A 17,317-nucleotide genomic window follows, 5' to 3' on the forward strand; every position below is an offset into this window, starting at 1 on the left:
CTGCTTAAACTGCCATTGGGAAGTAAAATCCACCAAATAAGAATCAATGGCATATAGACATTGATATACATATTTAATAGATGATATGGTATGATAGCTTGCTGGGATTATTTGTTATTGTCTCAAGGAAAGTATGGGAGAATTACACACATGTATCTTCTGTGTAAATGAAAGTATAATATTTTTATACCATAAAACACTTATTAAGAGCCTGTATTATACCTGGAATCATGTCTCATGATAGACTCAGAGATGGGAAAAGATACAGGCCCATCCCAAAGGAGGCCACAATCCAGTGTTTGAATTCATGGCTCTTCAGTGTAGTTTTTACACACAATAAAGAGAAAAGTTTCTCTGAGGAAGCACATTTCTGAAGTTATAATGGTAGAAAAAAAGATATGAGACCAAGACAACTGATTCCTTTTTTCTCTTATATGCTACATCCCCATAGCTCAGGAAATCTTGTTAGCTCCATCGTGAAAGTATATAACTAGACTCTACCGACTTCTCACCACCTCTCTTGCTACCACCCTAGACCAAGTCATCATCATCTCTCACTGGGAACAGCCTCTTAACTGATCTCCCATCACACTCTATTCTAAACACAGTGGACTGAATGGCCCTTTTAAAGCCCGCCACCCCTACACTCCTGGCCCTATGCTCTGTAGTTTCCTATTTCACTCAGAGTAAAAGCCAAAGTTGCCCCAGAAATCCAGGTTGCCATTCCCTCTCCAGCTTCGTCTCCAATCACCTCCCCTGGAGCACCCTGCTCTAGTACACTGGCCTCCTTGCTGCTCCCTCACCCATCCTCCCAGCTACCCTAGCCCAGGGTCTTTGCACTAGCACTTCCCTCAGCCTGGACCGTTCTTCCCCCATAAAGCGACATGACTAACCCCTCATCATCTTCAAACTTCTACTCAAACGTCACCTTCTCAATGAGGCTTACCCTTACCACAGTATTCTAAATGGTCACACATACACACACCCCCCCAACCCTGGCACTCCTAACTTGCATTTCTGTCACTGATTTACTGTTTTACATTTGTGTAATTTGCTTGCTTATTATATGTATAGTTTATCCTTCTCCTTCCACCAGAATGTGAACTCTATTTTTGTTATTTTATTCACTAGTGTATCCTAAGCACCTGGAACATTTAACAATACGTTTGTTAAATGAACGATTAATCACATAACCAGGGTAGGCACATACCTTAGAAGTAATCTGACCTCTCCCATCTGACACCTCAAACTTTTCAGGAATTGTGCATCGAATACAAAAACCGAGAACGATCTGTATTTCTATGCTCTAAATGAAGTTCTGCTGAGAGTGCACTTCTTGGCAACGGATTAATTTACACAGTTCAATTTGAGTTCAACCACTGGATCTAAAATTATCTGCAGTGAGGGACCCTTTTAATTTTTTTAATTAAAAAAAATTTTATTGAAATATAGTTGATTTATCATGTTGTGTTAGTTTCAGGTATACAGCAAGGTGATTCAGTTTTATATATGTTCTTTTTTAGATTCTTTTCCATTACAGATTATTACAGGATATTGAGTAGAGTTCCCTGTGCTATACAGTAGGTCCTTGTTGGTTATCTATTTTATATATAGTAGTGTGCATATTTTAATCCCAAACTCCTAATTTATCCCTCCCCTGCCTTTCCCCTTTGGTAACCATAAGTTTGTTTTCTGTGTCTGTGAGTCTACTTCTGGGGACCATTTTTTTTAAGAGAAAAAAATACAATCTGCAGTAGACCAATACTTTTAAACGTTACAGTAAAAAGTATTACAAGAAAAGTAAAAATAGAAATTTAAGAATTAAGTTAATAATAAAATATAATGTACTACTATTATGTTCAATGGAAATATAATTATCAAAATCCTGAGCATCTATTCTTTTTTTTTTAATTTTTTTATTTTTGGCTGTGTTGGGTCTTCTTCGGGTCTTCATTGCTGCATGCGGGCTTTCTCTAGTTGTGGTGAGAGGGGGCTACTCTTTGCTGCAGTGGGCAGGCTTCTCCTTGCAATGGCTTCTCTTGTTGCAGAGCATGGGTTCTAGGTGCGCGGGCTTCAGTAGTTGTGACACGTGGGCTTCAACAGTTGTGGCACGTGGGCTTCAGTAGTTGTGGCACATGGGCTCTAGAGCGCAGGCTCAGTAGTTGTGGCTCATGGGCTTAGTTGCTCTGCGGCATGTGGGATCTTCCTGGATCAGGGCTCGAACCCGTGTCCCCTGCATTGGCAGGTGGATTCTTAACCACTGCACCACCAGGGAAGTCCCCTGACCACCTATTCTTAATTTCTATTCTTACACCATGGTTGGCAAGTAAGGACAGTTGGAGAAACATGCTTTAAGAAGCACCGGACTAGACTCTGCTTCAGAGTTCACTCTGCTCTCCTGCCCTCCTGAGGCTCTCAGCATGCCTTTCCCCTTGCGCCCTCAGGTTAACAAGGTTGGCCTATGTGTTTTGCTAACTTTGTCCACAATCTCCCTCCAAGGAAGGCCTCCAGAAGCCTCCTATAGAATCCTTGCACATTCTAGTTTAACAGAAGTCTAGTGAGCTGATCTTTGGAACATACTGATAAAGCCTTATCTTTCCGAAGTCTTTTATTCTTCTGTTGGGGAACAGCAAGGCCACCATTTTCAGTTGATTTTATAGTTGATTATGCTCCCTGTTACTAAAAACATATTTCTTAAAATGCAATATGTTTAATACAGTTTGTATATATGGTACTTGAGAACACCTAAAAATAAGTCAAAAATTTTATCCATATCTATGAATGTAGTGGGGCAATATAATCCTTATTTTACAACAGTTAATAGTCTATTGCCTGGCTACAGTAACACTAAGAATTGTATCTATTAAAGAGATGTGACCATTTTAAAACTGCTGAAAAAGTGTTTTGGGGGATGAAGTTGAAATATAATTCGGAAAATAAAAGAGGTAGTAAACTCATATTTTTTCTAGACATTTAAAAACTCTGATACATGCAACAGAGTTCCCATTTCAGTGTGCAGCAATTTCTTCCCTTAACAATACCCTGATTGAGCTTCTGTAAACTTACCAGGCATTTGTTTTCAGTTTATGTACCAGATTTCTCCATGGAGATACATCCATAACATGAAGGCATTCAACACAGAACATGACATGCAATGCCTTTATTCTGCTAGTTTAATTAATGCCGTGACAACTGCCTGGCAGAGACGGCAGTGCAGAGGGGGCCTCTGTAGGGAACTGCAGGTTATAAGCAGTAAGAAAACCGTCAAACTGTTCCTGAGATCCAGCATATCAAAACTCGAAGCTTTTTTTGCAGCATCACTGGAGATAAATTCCAAGGAGAACAAGCAACTTGAAAAATTGGGTTGTTTAGTCTAACAAAGAAGAAAGTTAGTAATGATACAAGTCGTCATTTTTTACACATTTCAGATTTCTAGAAAATGGTTTCCCCACCTTAAAACAAAATTCTGAAACGAATATAATATTGCAAATCAACTACACTTCAGTTACAAAAAATCCTAATATCCATTCAAGCTATATAAATTCTCAATGCCCTGAATACTTTGCTTGAGGAATTCGAGTTTCTCTCCTCCCTTCAAGGGGGATATTGAGCATCAACACGGGGCTGGGTATAGTGGTGAACCCGACAAAGTCCCTGCCACCATGAGTGAGCCGGGGGCAGACAGTGAATGAACCATCAGATACAGGATAGGAGGATGATGAATGAAGTGGAGGTGCCATTGCACACAACAGGGTCAGGGAAGGCCTCTCTGATGTTTGAGCTGAGACTTAAGTAAGGGAGGGACTGAGACCACTAGCGAAAAAGTGTTCCAGGCCATGGGGGCAGCAAGTGCAAAGGGCTGAGGCAGGAGCCTGTTTGGTGGGCTTGAGAAAGAGCAAGAGGCCGGTGTGGTGGGAGCAGAGGGTGCAAGTCCAAAGCGGCTGGAGGTTAGGTGAGTGTTAGCCAGAGGCCCATCACGTGTAGAGCGCCATGAGGGTTTGTGAGTCTACGAAACAAAGGCCTCTTTCATATAACAAATGTCTTCAAATGGCCCTTTTACTCTCTTGTAATAAAAACCTGTAGATAATATAGCCTTCACTAATAATTTTAAAAAATTAATATAATGCCCCAACTCCAGGAAGAAGTAGAAGGCCTACAATAAAATAATTCTTTCCCAGCCATACCAGAAACTATAATGAGTTAATAGGATCCTTGCACCTGTATATCAAATCACTGTGCATCTGACAATGGACTGATACCAGTGTGTTGGCAACTCAAGAGCATCATGTTGCCGTATAGAGATTTTCTGAAATGGCAAGTACTCTTGAAGAGTTCTGAACAAAACGAAGTACAAACATTCCCTGAGGTATGCAGCAGTTGCATTCTTGGATAATTAGGTATGTGGCGAAAGCCTGTAAAAATTAGTTTGCGTTTATGTGTAAAATGGACTTAGGATCTAGGCTTGAGTCATAATTAATAGATTTCAGGACTTTCAGAGGTCTTCCTGGATGCAGGACACTTTTGCGTTGTGGGAAACTATTCTGAGCATCGTACAATGTCTGGCATTCCTGCCCCACTCACTAAATGCCAGTAGCACCTCCACATACTTCCCATAAGCCCCCCAGTAGACAGTATCATCTCCTTGGAAACCACTGTGATAGTCCATGACAGAGGCTTTGGGTTTTACGAGAAGGTGTTGGGGGTTTTGAGCATGGATACAGACCAGTGCTGTCCCACAGAACTTTATATAATGATGAAAATGCCCTATATGTGCCCGGTCCAATAACATGGTTGCTACCCACAGGTGGCTACTGAGAGTTTTAAATGTGGCTGTGCAACTGAATTTTTACTTTTATCAATTACTTAAATTTAAATAGGCACATGTGGTTAGTGGTTGCCATGTTGGACAGAACAGTTACAGATGATATAGATTCCTGAAAACCAGTTTTTTCTTTTGCAGTCATCCCTCCCCACCTTACTTTCATGATCATTTCTTCTTTATTCTGTGGATATAACCACATTTGAAAACCTAACTCCTTGAAAGAGTTGGACTTGGACCACTGCACTGTCACTTACGTAAGGGCTAATTAAGTAAAAAATAATGGGGCCTGATACCCAACACCTCTTACCAAACATGGGCTAGCAGTGAGCTGAGCCCTTCCCCCAAATGAAGAATGTCTGACCTGTAAGCGAAATCACCTGAGGGACTAAAGTGTTCTACGAACCTGAGGTTTAGAAGACAAAGCTATAGCACAGTGAGGACGGAGAATGGGAGAATAACAGGGGAAATGAAGACAGAGTTAAAGGGGCCAAGACAGGAAGCAGAATGATGCAAGAGAACAGCTTAACCTGAGGAAGGGGGTGGGCAGCCTTTAATGTAATGATACAGTATGCTCAAATCAGGGGGCAGTTATCTCCCTACAGTTGTTGTGAACTGGGTGGTGCAACTCCAGTTAGGTGAACTTCCTTGCCGACTGGACCCTCCTTCACTCTTCCTGAAGAAGAAAGCATTCCTTGTTTCCAGACTTTGCTCAGCTGTTTCCTCGCCTTAAAATCTTACCAGGTCTGCAGTGTCCGGGCTACATGCCACCACCTCCCCTGTATACTGTCACCACACAATGGACTGTCACACACCACACATCCAGTTGGATGAATCACCTTCCAACTCCTTCACTCTGTGTGCCTCTATCACAGCATTTACCCCAACCAGGTGAAAAAAGGCCTCCCCTCACTCCCCGAGTGGATGTGACCCTCCCCTCTCCTGAACACTTTGACCCTTTCCTTGGTCATAACGTGGTGTGTGCATCCTGGTCCCGTCCCCCTCTGCAGAGTGCCTAGCCAAAGTGGGTGCTGGATGAACAGCTGTGAATGGGAATTTAGCTACTTTTCCCCTTCGCAAAGAAGAGTCCTTAGGTGTTAGGCATAATAACAGCCCCCCCAAAGGTGTCCACACCCTATTCACCAACACCTGTTAATATGCTGCCTTACATGGCAAAAGGGACTTTGCAGATATGACTGACTTAAGGATCTGGAGATGGGGAGATTATCCTGGATTATCTGGGTGGGCCCATTGTATTCAGAAGGATTCATAGGGAAAGGAAACGGGGAGGCAGGAGAGGCAGAGAAGGAAATGTGATGACAGAAGAGGAGGTCAGATTCAGAGAGGGATTTGAAGAAGCTATGCTGTTGCCTTTGAAGATGAAGGACGGTACCAAAGCAAGGAATGCAGAGAGCTTCTAAAGCCTGGAAAAGTCAAAGCAACAGATTCTCCCCTAGAGCCTCCAGATGAACTCAGGTCTGCCAACAGGTGAATTTCAGCCCAGTGAAACCCATGGACTTCTTACCTCCAAAACTGTAAGACAATAGGTCTGTGCTGTTTTAAGCCACTAAAGTTGTAGTTGTTAACAGCAGCGATAGTAAACTAATACATCCCATCTGCTCTTCAGCTATCAGAGGGCTCTCCCTCCAGGGCATGTGAGCTCCAGGGCAACTTCAAGGACTACTACTTTGAACTACACCATTGTCCTCTCAGCAACGAGGCATGCCCACTGCTCGCCCAACCTCCCAGGTCCTTCTGAGCATCTCCAAAGGGGCAGAGACACCTCCCACCCTACCACCACCGAGACCGAGGCTTGCTCACGGAGGAAGGCCCTATCTAAGGAAAGTCTACACTTGAGAATGAATAGTTTTCACTTAATACATTGATAAACCCAGAAATGTTTCCAAACTGTGTGCCCTGAGTCTGGGCAGAGGTGGGACCTTCCTAGCATAGCCTTTGGGGTATCAGGGAGCAGGCAGCTTCCTGCAGAGGAGCTGGTATCCTGACAGTGCTGTGTGCAGGTTAAGGAGGCTCTCATTGACTTGATGTGCTCCCAGAATTCCCTGACCCCCATCACAATCTACTGGCATTGCCTGTCCAGTCGCCCTCCTTCCTGCTGGAGCAAATGCCTGTGGGTGCAGGGTCCGAGTCTGTCTTATTTGCTGCTGCATCTCCAGGCTAAGCATGTTACCTGGCTCGTAGTGGACACTGTACACTATGTTGAGTGGATGAAGCCACTACCAGGTGTATTGCCTAGTATCAAAGAACTATCTAGGGGGCTTCCCTGGTGGCGTGGCGGTTGAGAGTCCGCCTGCCGATGCAGGGGACATGGGTTCGTGCCCCGGTCCAGGAGGATCCCACGTGCCGCGGAGTGGCTGGGCCTGTGAGCCATGGCCGCTGAGCCTGCGCGTCTGGAGCCTGTGCTCCACAACGGGAGAGGCCACAGCAGTGAGAGGCCCGCATATCGCAAAAAAAAAAAAAAAAAAAAGAACTATCTAGAACCAGCACTCATGGGCAACTCAGAAAGGCACACTAGTGGGGTCTCTTCTCTGGGATGCACTCTTCAAGCCACTGTAATCTGCCTTTTACCCCTTCCTAGTCTTTGTGATTTGACAGCTTATATTCTTTCCAGTGGACATTCTCTTCATTGGCATCCACGATCCAAATTTCTCTGGTGTTTACTTGGGCCTTCCTTTTCTTTTCACTGTTCCTCTCCGCAGGGTTTGATCCATGGTCAGGACTTCAGCTGCCACCCAAAAACTGATGACTCCCAAATCTACCTCTAGCTTGGAATTTCTCCAGAGATGCTCAGCAACTTAAAAGTGCCTGACAGCGGCAGAACAGTCTTGAACAATACAAAGTAATAGATGACAAGGCCCTAAATCATTTAATAAAGTCAAATGGTTTTCTGGCCTTGTCACCTAACAAGGCTGGATATATCACCCTGATTTTTCAAACAAGTTCCTCACTCGAAACTGGTTACCTTAATTCTATATCTCATTTAGGCTTCTGTGGACATAAACAACAACTGTTAAGTAAGCATCCTCATTTAAAAAATCCTTCATCAAACAATAAGCCAGAAAGATAGTCACTGATTCTCCTAATGTGGGAACAGGTGGGGGAAAATTATGAAGGAACGGAATCAGCAGGAATAATTACATGTCCTCCATACAGAGTCCCACACCCCGGCCCCAAGCATAACCTACTTGGACAGCAACTGTTCCCCTATGTGATGATGAAGTCAATTACCTGCTCTCCATTACCCAGCATATATTTTGGCATTACAGTTTCCCGGGTCTTCTTGCATTCAACACATACACATTCACTAGACCTGGTTATAAAGAAACTGTCTATAAGCAACATCTCTGAATTCATCAAGGATATGGCTGGATGATCCTTTAAGTAAGTGACTCTGCCAGTTGGAGAAACACTCTGTGATGGATGTTCCCATCTTTGTTTTGTTTTTTTTTATTAATGTGAATTTGGTTGTTATTTGTTTGTATCAGTTATTTTCCACCTGTAATATTTCTCTTCTGTCCATTTATAATTTAATTTTACTGCTGCTGACACTGATTTGTAACCAGAATAATTATCAAATGTCATGAATGCACCATTAATCCCAAAGAGAGCATTTACAAACCTAGTTCACTCACGAGTCCTAACCTAAGCCCCAGCCTCCACTGAGCACTCCTCAACCTTCAGTATGCTGCTACTGAATTGCCCTTCTATGGGATGAATATTTTGATCAATATACTCCTGACGTATTAATTTATAATAACTAGTTTGGGAAAGGCTTTATTTCAGATGATTCTTTAAAAAATAATAGACAGCTAACAATTTTTCTTATTCATTAAGTTTGTGAATCTACAGATACAAGGCTAGGATGTTCAAGAAATAATTTTCAAACCCTTGCTGTGTTCTTAATAAATCCATTACATCGTCTCAGCATTACAAGACATAGATTTTTTTTTTTTTTTTTTTTTTGCTGTGTTGGGTTTTCATTTCTTTGCGGGGGCTTTCTCTAGTTGTGGCGAGCAGAGGCTACTCTTCATTGTGGTGGCTTCTCTTGTTGTGAAACACGGGCTCTAGGCGCGCGGGCTTCAGTAGTTATGGCACGCGGGCTCTAGAGCGCAGGATCAGCAGGTGTGGCGCACAGGCTTAGTTGCTCCACAGCATGTGGGATCTTCCCGGACCAGGGCTCGAACCCATGTCCCCTGCATTGGCCCACGGATTCTTAACCACTGCGCCATCAGGGAAGTCCTAAGTCATAGATTTTTAAAGTAGTAAATTATGCTCAACACATTTTCTTCCTTTCACTCTCAGCATTTCAAACAGTCAGATTCCCATGACAACTGAACCCCACAGGGTCCCCACTGGCTGCTCATGACATATTGAAAACCTAGCTGAGATTGACTGTGGGGTCACAAGCTTCAGCAGAGGCCCCTCACCATGACCTAAGTATTTCCAACGGGAAAGAAGACATGCCTGGCTTAAACCTGTCAGCACGCTCACCCCCTCCCTGTACATGAACTTTCTGGATTGTACTCCCCCTCTGGGAGAGTAATCAAGAGCAAAGCTTCAAATGAGAAACAGACTAGCTCCTCACCACAAACATTTTGAGGCCCCTTAGAATACAATGCAATGCAAATATGCTGACTCTGCATTTGGCAAAGATAAACTAAGAGACCCTGAAATTGATGGCTGTGGTGTCTGCAGTCCCATTAACTAGGATTTCAAGGTTTATCTCAAGGATACAACCTGTGCCATAAGCAGTTGCTAGAGAACACAGTATTGAAGATATACTGACCAACCTAGCCTCACTAAAATTGTAGCCATGGTATAATGGTACACCATGGCTTGGGTTTGAAACGTGGCTCTGCATCTTGATTAGCTGTGCCTTGAAAATACCTCTTAATCCCTCCAAAGCTTTGGTTTCCTCACGTACCTCCCTGCGGATTTACTGAAAATATAGCAGGGTTTTTAGAAGTGGCAAATTTAAACCTAGCGCTTTCCTTTCCCTCTTTTTAATTTTTGCTTTTATATTAAATTTTTTCACTTCTACTCTATTTTATTCTGTTCTATTCTATTATTTTTACCACTGAGCCAGTGATACTCTTTGACTCAGAGATTACTTATGGTCTAGAACAAAGAATCATTGCTAGATTTGAGGGGTTTTTTTTCTTTTTGAGGTAAAAATAAAAACATAATAGTGAAGTGCATAAACTGCATAACTCTGTAGTGTACAGCTCAATTGAATTTTTCTATACACCAGTGTAACCACCACCACCTGGATCAAGATACAGAATACTGGGACTTCCCTGGTGGCACAGTGGTTGAGAGTCCGCCTGCCGATGCAGGGGACATGGGTTCGTGCCCTGGTCTGGGAGGATCCCACATGCCGCGGAGCAGCTGGGCTTGTGAGCCATGGCTGCTGAGCCTGTGGAGCCTGTGTCCTGCAACAGGAGAGGCCACAACAGTGAGAGGTCCACATACCACAAAAAAAAAAAAAAAGATACAGAATATTTCCATCACTCCAGAAAGTTCTCTCATATCCTCTTTCAGTTAACAACACAATAATCACCACATTTGGAGGTAACCACTATTCAGATGACCATGAATTAGTTTTTTCTGTTTCTGGTTTATTTCACTCAACATAATGTCTATGAGATTTATCCATGCTGTTCTGGGTTCTAAGAACATACAATTTTTAAATTCTTTCTCCTATTGATAAATATTTGGTCATTTTCAGTTTTGACTATTATGAATAAAGCCACTATGAACATTCTTATACACATCTATGGTGGGCAAATATACTCAGAAGTTTTGAGCATATCGCCTAGGACTGGAATTGTAGTGTCTTAGTCTGGTTTTGGTATCAGGGTAATGGTGACCTCATAGAATGAATTTAGGAGTGTCCAATCCTTTTCAATTTTTTAGCATAGTTTGAGGAGGAAAGGTATTAGTTCTCCGTTATGTTTGGTAGAATTCTCCTGTGAAGGTGGCTGATCTTGGACTTTTGTTTGCTGGGAGTTTTTGATTTTAAATTACAAATTTGGTCTGTTCAAATTGTCTGTTTTTAATTGATTCAGTCCTGGTAGGTTGTTATGTTTCTAGAAATTCGTCCATTTCTTCTAGGTTGTCCAACTTGTTGGCATACAACTACTTGTAGTATGCTCTGTTTTTTTCCATCTGTGTAGTATTGGTTGTTATTGCTCCACTTTAATTTCTTATTTGGGTCCTCTCTCTTTTCTTATTGGTGAGCCTGGCTGAATGTTTATCAATTTTACCTTGTAGAAAAGCCAGACTTTGGTTTCACTGATCTTTTCCATTTTCTTTCTTTCTTTTTTTTTTTTTTTTTTTGTCTCTATTGTATTTCTTTCCTCTCTGATCTTTATTACTTCCTTCCTTCTGCTGACTTTGGGCTTTATCTGTCCTTTTTCTAATTCCTTTAGGTTGTGGGTTAGGTTGTTCATTTCAGACTTTTCTTATTTCTTGAGGAAGGCTTGTATCACTATAAATTTCCCTCTTAGAACTGCTTTTGCTACATGTAATGGATTTTGGAGAGTTTTAGTTCCATTTTCATTTGTCTCAAGGTATATTCTGACGTCTTTGATATCTGCATTGACCCATTTATTTCGAAGTAGCATGTTGTTTAGTCTCCATGTTTTTATTCTTTTCCCTTTTTTCTTTCTGTAATTGATTTCTAGTTTCATACCACTGTAGTCAGAAAAAATGCTTGATGTAATTTTTATCCTCTTAAATTTGTTGACTTGTTTTGTGGCTTAGCATGTGATCTATCCTGGAGAACATACATGTGCATTTAAAAAGATGTGTATTCTGATGTTTTTAGATGGAATGCCCTGTAGGTATCTATTAAGTCTAACTGGGCTATTGTGTCATTTAAGAGCACTGTTGCCTTATTAATTTTCTGCCTATGTACGTGTTTTTCCCTTTCAGGACTTTGAATATATCATGTCACTCCCTCCTGACATTCAAGGTTTCTGCAGAGAAATCAGCTGATAGCCTTATGGAGACTCCTTACTTTTCTCTTGCTGCCTTTAGAATTCTCCCTTTATTTTTAACTTTCGCCATTTTAATTATATGTCTTGGTTTGAGTCTGGGTTCATTTTGTTTGGGACCCTCTGTGTTTCCTGTACCTAGATATGTTCCCTTCTTTAGGTTTGGGAAGCTTTCAGCCATAACTTCATCAAATATATATTCAACCCCTTCCTCTCTCTTTCCCTTCTGGGACCCCAATGATGCAAATGTTAGTACGCTTGATGTTGCCCAGAGATCCCTTCAACTGTTCTCATTTTTCCTGCTGTTTTTCATTTTTTCTGTTCTGAATTCCATTATTCTATTTTCCAGATAACTCACACATTCTTCTGTACCATCTAATGTGCCATTAATTCCTTCTAATGTGTTTTTCATGTTATTGTATTCTTCAGCTGTTTCTTTTTATATTTTCTAGTTCCTTCTTAAAATTCTGTGTTCATCTATTCTCCCTAATTTCTTTAGCATTATTACTAATGCTTTGAACTCTTTATCTGGTAAATTGTTCATCTGTTTCATTAGTTGTTTTTTCAGGGGTTTGCTCTTGCTCTGTCAATTGAAACAAATTCTTCTGTCTTCTCATTTTGTTTAACTTTCTCTGTCTCTATGAAATTAGGTGAAACAGTTACCTATTGCAGTCTTGAAGGAGTGTCCTTGTGTGGGAGTGACCCTATACAGTCTGCGTGTGCCCAGTTACTTTGCGGGAGAAGCTGGATCTGATGTGAACATGAGTCACATCTTTCCCCAGGATGTGCAGGCAGCTATCACCTTGGTAGGAGGGGGTACTGGAGATAGAGGGGCGAAGGCCAGAGGTGTGAGCCATGACTTCTCCTCTGCTCAGTGGCCATCACTGCCCTGTCAGTGAGAGTTCTCTTTAATTCCTCATTTGCATAGAGGTCTTTTTTTAAATCATAAGTGGATCTTGTCAAATGATTTTCTGCATTAAATTGTGTGGTTTTCTTCTTTAGTCTATTGACATGGTGAATTATATTGGTTGACTTCTGAGTGCTAAATCACAATCCTGAGAAAACTCCACTTGGTCATAATGTATTATTATTGATACTTTTATACAGTTGCTGGCTTTGATTCAGTAATAATTTGCTGAGGATTTTTGTGTCTATCTTAATGAAGGATATTGGTCTGAAAGTTTTCTTGTCCTATCTTTGTCTGGTTTTGGTATCAGGGTAACCCTGGCCTTGTAAAATAAGTCGAAAAGTATTCCTCTTCTATTTTCTGAGTTTGTGTAGAATAAGTATTATTTATCCTTTAAATAATTATTAGAATTCTTTAATGAAGAATATGGCTATTCAGGTTATCTATTTCTTCTTGAATAAGTTTTGGTTGGCTGTGTTTTACAAGGAATTTGTCCAGTTCGTTTAAATAATCAAATTCATGGGCATTCAGAATATTATCTTTCAGTGATTACATTCTATCATACGGTAATGTGTGTGTTCTTTTTTTCTTGATTAGCTTGACCAGAGGTATCAATTTTGCTGATCTTTCCCGAGCAGTAGACAGATTTTCTTCTGTTCCTTTAGCCACTTCTTCCAAGGACTATCAGGGTCTCATCTGCCACTTCACAGCTTTCTCATCGTCTACTCCTCAAATTTCTCCCCTAAGAGGCATTCTAGTGTCAGCGTTGAGTGAATACATTTTTTCATACACACTATATAAGTATTAGAGATAATGTATATGAGTTGTCTATTACAGTGTCAAGCACATAAATGTTCACCTGGTAATTATCACCATTACAATCACATAGTTTTAACAGTGAAAGAGGAAAAGAAAAACAAATGTCCACCTCAAATGGCAATATGTGTCCAGTAATCCCTTGAGCTTTTTTCCTCATCTTCCTTACTCAGGTAGTTCTTATTTACTGTTATGTAATGATGGACCCATATTTATAGTTTTAATCATTAGGTAGGCCTGTCAGTTTTACTCTGTTCTGCCTCCTACAACTTTCTTACTAATGAATTGTTTATGATGGGGATTAAAAGAGAGTCAGTGCAAACCAGTCCAGCATCTGGAGCCACAACTCCAAACATGTCCTCTACTGAGCATGATTCAGTGGTGGACTTATCATGATTAGGGTAAAAAAACCACAACACAAGATAGATGAATATTTCCAAGAAAATAAAAAAAAGCTACCAAATATCACACACTTAGATATACTTAGAAGGAACCTTTATCTTAATGATGAAATTCAGCATATTATTTTTTTTTTTTTTCTTTCTGCGGTACGCGGGCCTCTCACTGTTGTGGCCTCTCCCGTTGTGGAGCACAGGCTCCGGACGCGCAGGTTCAGCAGCCATGGCTCACGGGCCCAGCCATTCCGTGGCATGTGGGATCTTCCCGGACCAGGGCACGAACCTGCGTCCCCTGCACTGGCAGGCGGACTCTTAACCACTGTGCCACCAGGGAAGCCCAGCATATTATCTTTTAATTAATTTTTACTTCTGAAATGGAAAGAATGCAAATTCCTAGTAGTAAGAACAGCTCTAAAAGAATGGATTTTGGAAATTAATTAACATAATCTGTGAACTCAGTATTTACAGGTCATTTTGTCTTGGCTGGGCATCACATAAATTGCTATATCTAAATCTATGACCCACTCACTCCATTCCTGTCATTTTTCTTTTTAATGTTGCAAAGACTTTTTGAAATTTTAGTATTAAATTTAGTAGTTTAGTATTTGCAATTTCAGTATATAAAAAAAGAAAATTTCACTTTTATCATGAATCCCTTCTTCCTATGGAAACAAGTAACTGAAGGTTCCTTACAGTTTAGAAGCAACTCCCCAGGGAGGGGGGTTTACCTTCTAGAGGGGCTCTGAATGCTCCTAGGCAGAAGCTCAGTGGGAAGGTAGTTTTCTGACTCAGAAGAGCTGGCCATAATTCCTTCATGTACACATTTCCCTCACAAATTCCCATTTAGATACTGACAACCCCTGAATTTTTATCTCCAACCTGGGCTTCCACCCTGAACTCCAGATTTATCTAACTGCCTTCTTGACATTTCCAATTTGATACCTAACAGAAATCTCCAACTTACCATGTCCACACATGAACTCCTGATCTTATCTCCCCTACACATTTCCACATGTTCACGTTAAAAACCCTGGAATCATTCTTGACTCTTTCTTTCAAAACTGACACCCAATTAATCAGCAAATCATGCAGACATTTCTTTTAAATTATATCCTAAATCTGGCAACATGTCACCACCTCCACTGTTAACACCCTGATCTGAGCCACCATTATCTCTCACTTAGATTTTTTAATAGCCTTCTACTTTTCTTGCTTCCACTCTATTCTCAATATAGGTTCCAGTAATCCTTTTCAAAAAAATCTAAACCAGATCATGTGACTCCTCTGCTCAAAACTCTCCCCATCTCACAAAGAATAAGAACCAAGGTCCTATATCCACTCTATTTTAGATTCTTTTTCCCATATAGGTCATTATAGAGTATTGATAAGAGCTGTGTATTACAGCAGATAATACTGTGCTATACAGTAGGTCCTTATTTGTTATCTATTTTATATATAGTAGTGTGTATCTGTCAATCCCAGCCTCTCAATTTATCCCTCCTCCCACCCCCGCTCTCCCCCCCGGTAACCATAAGTCTGTTTTCTACATCTGTGACTCTATTTCTATTTTGTAAATAAGTTCATTTGTACCATTTTTTTTAGATTTCACATATAAGTACTCAAATATATGCCCAGGAGCAGGATTGCAGGATCATATGGTAGGCCTATTTTTAGTTTTTAAAGGAACCTCCATACTATTCTCCATAGTGGCTGTATCAATTTACATTTCCACCAACAGTATAGGAGGGTCCCCTTTTCTCCACACCCTCTCCAGCATGTATTGTTTGTAGACTTTTTGATGACGGACACTCTGACTGGTGTGAGGTGATACCTCATTGTAATTTTGATTTGGATTTCTCTAATAATTAGTAATGTTGAGCAACTTTTCATGTGCTTTTTGGCCATCTGTATGTCTTTGGAGAAATGTCTATTTAGATCCTCTGCCCATTTTTTTTTTTTGCGGTACGCGGGCCTCTCACTGTTGTGGCCTCTCCCATTGCGGAGCACAGGCTCCATACGCGCAGGCTCAGTGGCCATGGCTCATTGGCCTAGCCGCTCCGCGGCATGTGGGATTCTCCCGGACCAGGGCACGAATCCATGTCCCCTGCATCGGCAGGCGGACTCTCAACCACTGCGCCACCAGGGAAGCCCCTCTGCCCATTTTTTGATTGGGTTGTTTTTTTTCATATTGAGCTGAATGAGCTGTTTGTATATTTTGGAGATTAATCCCTTGTCAGTCGCTTGTATGTATAACTGATACACATTGTTGTACAGCAGAAACTAACACAACATTGTAGATCAACTATACTCCAATAAAATTTTTTTAGAAAGAAAGTTAAAATATGCAAATGCAATAAAATATTTACAACCTATTAAAAAAGAACCAAAGTCCTTCAATGCCCTGCAAGGCTACACATGACCTGGCACCCGTTACCTCTCTGATCCCATATCCTACCAAGGTTGTCTTTGCCTCCTGTATTCCAACCATATTGGCCCCCTTGCAGCCAGAACTCCTGTGCTTTGGAGGAATGGAGAAGAGATGTTTGATGAGGGTATGTGTACAAGAAACGGTCTGTCACACTAACTCAAATTTTTAAAGACATAAAATATATTCCATCTGCATTCCATATTTTTATTTTCAGCCTATTATGCTCTGTGTGGTGATTTAAAGCATGCTTGCAAATTCTGTGACACTCCTTTTATCAAGAGGTGGGTATAATAATTCCCTTCCCTTTAAATAAAAGGAGGACTTAATCACTGCCTTAATCACAATACTGCAAAAGTGATGCTATGAAACTTCTGAGGCTTGATTAGAAAAGGCCATGCAGCATCTGCTAGTTTCTCTTGGCATGCTAACTTTCGGAACCTCGTCACCATTCCATGAAGTGGAGAGAACACATGAGAGACCATGTGTAGGTATTCCAGGTAGGAGCCATTAGCCAGTGTCAGCCTCCAGACAAGGGTGAGGAAACCAGCTTTCATGTGACTCAACTCCAGTCTCAAGTTGCCCCAAGGGAAACCACTTTGAGCCAAGCTCTGCTCAAACTGCAGATTCATGATCAAAATAAATGATTGCTGTTTTTGCTTTGTCATCCAGATATAGGTAACGGAACGTCCTGTTTCCACACCATTTCTGATTTGTATTTCCACAAATTAGCATCTACTTCACTGCCCTCCTCCTTCCATACGTCAACTTTTGTCTCTCTCCCCTCACTTTGGTGCTTCTTTTGTTCTTTCTCCCATTTTATTATGATGACAAGCATTTTAAATAAGCAATTCTACTGAAAGAGACATATTGGCCACACATATTTGAGAATTGGTTTTTGATGTTATAGCTTTGAAATATACTGCTTTTCAT

The sequence above is a fragment of the Aethalodelphis obliquidens genome, unplaced genomic scaffold (genome assembly GCF_003676395.1).
Source record: "Aethalodelphis obliquidens isolate GAN/ISIS:26980383/991018 unplaced genomic scaffold, ASM367639v1 scaffold27, whole genome shotgun sequence".
Lineage (NCBI taxonomy): Eukaryota > Metazoa > Chordata > Mammalia > Artiodactyla > Delphinidae > Aethalodelphis > Aethalodelphis obliquidens.